Source organism: Anabrus simplex, chromosome 6, assembly GCF_040414725.1.
Source record: "Anabrus simplex isolate iqAnaSimp1 chromosome 6, ASM4041472v1, whole genome shotgun sequence".
Lineage (NCBI taxonomy): Eukaryota > Metazoa > Arthropoda > Insecta > Orthoptera > Tettigoniidae > Anabrus > Anabrus simplex.
The window spans coordinates 315686060-315689316 of NC_090270.1; the positions used below are offsets into that span (position 1 = coordinate 315686060).

A 3257-nucleotide genomic window follows, 5' to 3' on the forward strand; every position below is an offset into this window, starting at 1 on the left:
TACAACCCCTAAATACCTTCATAAACGACTGCAGAGGCGTGTACTCTTTATTTTCAATCCCGTTTATGTGATTATCACAATGAAGATATTTCTTTGTCCGCCTCTGTGGTGTAGAGGTTGGTGTGATTAGCTGCCACCCCCCGGAGGTCCGGGTTTGATTCCCGGCTCTGCCACGAAATTTGAAAAGTGTTACGAGGGCTGGAACGGGGTCCACTCAGCCTCGGGAGGTCAACTGATTAGAGGTGAGTTCTATTCCCACCTCACCCATCCTGGAAGTGGTTTACCGTGGCTTCCCACTTCTGCTCCAGGCAAATGCCGGGATGGTACCTAACTTAAGGCCACGGCCGCTTCCTTACCACTCCTTCTAGGTAAATGATCCCCATAAGGAAATTCCACCCCATCAAAGTTGTAATCACAAGTGAGAGGAATGTTAGTATCTGCGAAACTCGCAGCCTGACTTTTAACCCCGTTTAGAGAGACTTGGTATTACCATCATCTCCAGTTTGCCGTCATAAGACATATTTCATTTCTCGTACCAGCAGCTGCCTTGCCACTAACCCTAACAACAGTAGCCGCAATGTCAGGTTGGCCGAGCGGTCTAAGGCGCCAGACTTAAGTTCTGGTTCCCGAGAGGGAGCGTGGGTTCGAACCCCACACCTGGCAACGATTTTTTTCCTTCACGTCGCACCGACGTTTGGAAGGGATAGACAAGGGTGAGGGAAGGAAGCTTACATAGCTGGTATCCATTCTGAGGCTGAACTCACTCGCAGGAAACTGCTTGCGCTTCAATATGTCCTTGCCCGACTTCACGCCGTCAGATGCGGCATGCAAAACCGCGCAAGCTATTCTTATTTATATTTCAAAATGTAATTGTTCGATTTTGAAAATACTTGCATATTTGAACTTATACGCAGTGGAACTTTTAGGCCAGCTGTATGAATTTGCGCTGTTCCATATAAAAATATGGAGTTTATCTCGGTTATTAATCAACCCATGAGACTAAGTTGCACGTTATTTTACAATACCCTGGGTACCATTTATGAATATGAAAACAGAATGCCGATATCATTAGTCGTTTAGAAGTTATTTCCGTGTAACGTGTTAGGTGAATAACTCTGTATAGGACGAGTGTTTTGTGATTTGAGTTTATTTTCCAAGTGCTCTTATTTTAAGGTGAATGAGACGCTCTGAACAGTGATAGAATTTTGAACAATGGTTGTATTTCTTCAAGTGATTGAAATATCTCGAGAGTTTTGTTTACATAATGGTGCTATAAGACTCAGAATTTCTCAAGTGTCGAACATTGAGAGGAGGTTGAATATATTCTTAACTTAAACTCTGTACCTTCGTCACCAGACTTGCATTTTTCTCGTGTGTAAATAATTCTCAAACACTTAGAAATATTTTCGTAGGTGATAGACTGTCAACTGTATATTTGACCTTGTATTTATCAACCTTACGAGCGATCGAACCAAGGACTGTTAGCAAACAGAGCCAGTTTCAATTTTTTTTCAATTAACACATGTGAACGGGAATAGTTTCACAAGTACAATATTTTTTTTTCCATCCGATCAAAGTGATTGCCTTTCAAAACTGTGTAAAGATTTAGGAATATTTATCAAGTGAGAAAACTTAAATTTATGCCAAGTGCCACATTCTTCGAAGTAACTAGGTCGATTTCATTGACATTCGACGATGTGAAGTTACATTATCATATAATTTCAAGTGGCTATTTATTTTGCGAGTACGGTTTTATTGACATTCGGCCACATATAATTCACTTCAAATGATTAGTGTTAGAACACGGAATAGATTCAAGTGACATTCTACCGTGCGGTAGTTACTGATTCATTCTCTGAGTACACAATTTCTGCGTGCCATAAACTTTGTTTAAGATCATTACTATATCTCTTGATCGTCTGTGCAGAAGCCGTTTTCCAAATTAATACGCCCAGGGCATAAACGCGTGTATTCACGTTCATCCTATACGTGACGATTATTGACGCCCATTCTACCAGAACTTCTAGACCGTCTCGATATTCTAGGAATTAATTAATGTCTAGAATTTCCATTGACGGAGGAATCCTGGTTCCATGGTGCAGAGAGGAGACTGATGGCAGTACGAGATTAGCAGCCGGACGTCAAGAATCATCGCCAGCCGCAGGACAAGGAAAGGACACTTCCCAATATTTCTTCTGTACAGAGGTGATATGAAATTTTAGCTTTTGTTAATAAACTCAGTTTTCTTTGAATCAGACATTATTTCAACAAACCTCTCTCCCCTCTGTAGCTCTTCATTTCTGTACCATACACGACCTGAGTTTAATCTTATGCTCTTCTAGCCCAAGTACGGCATTTACCGTTACAATATAGACATTATTGTTCATTCGAGTGTAGGAAATTTTATCAGACACCATTTCGTATATCTGTCAGTTTTGTGTTTCTATTTTATGTAATTCTTAAACTGAAATGAGGAATCATACATATTTTACAGAGACATCACACGTTTTACAGATACACGCACACGAATTACTCACTTCCTTTCTTGTTTTAAAAGAATGGAAATATATTACGTATATGAGCGATAAAAGATTATGTTGATGGTGGTTGTGTTTGGCGATTCTGTCAGTCTGTTAGGTCATCAGCCCACATAATGTTAGATCTTCAAACAGCAACACAAAACGTTACGTGGCTACAGGCAAACCGTAAAACTAACGGCAACGCCTACGGCAGGCCTACTAGGCAGGAAGAAGAGTGAGGTAGTATACCATTGCTTTACCCGCTGGGCTAGGAAATGTTACTGTAGCCCGACTGACCCAATGAGGAACATCTTCCATAACACTGCGATGATTAGTCTTGCTCCGAATGTCATTACTCAGCACCATCCGTACATGTTGATTCAAGGGGCAATATGTCCTGTTTTTTAAATGGTATAGTGTATGGTTAGCCTATTCCCTTAATCTTATATTAGTTTTAACAGACTAAGGAAGATAAAGGTTATATATTTTTCGCAGTGTTCCAGTATCAAGGAAAAGTTCATATTGATTATATTTTGTTAATTATATCAGGGTTATTACTAGTCATCATCACTTACTATGAACCACAATCTCTAATCTACCTATCATTCTATTAACGATTTTGACGGGATTCACAAGAACACTGATTCGTGAAAACGAGCTTCGTAGTGCTAGTAAGTTTGACAACCACAGCTCTGGGCTGTTAAGGCGACTATTTCAAGCGACTATGCAAGCGTTATC

General features: G+C 40.3%; 1 non-coding gene across 1 annotated transcript; it reads left to right on the plus strand.

Moving 5' to 3' along the window:
* The first annotated feature begins 579 nt into the window (after positions 1–579).
* TRNAL-UAA (transfer RNA leucine (anticodon UAA)) lies at positions 580–663 on the plus strand. Its single transcript has one exon. It is a non-coding gene; the product is annotated as a tRNA-Leu (tRNA).
* Positions 664–3257: the final 2594 nt, after the last annotated feature.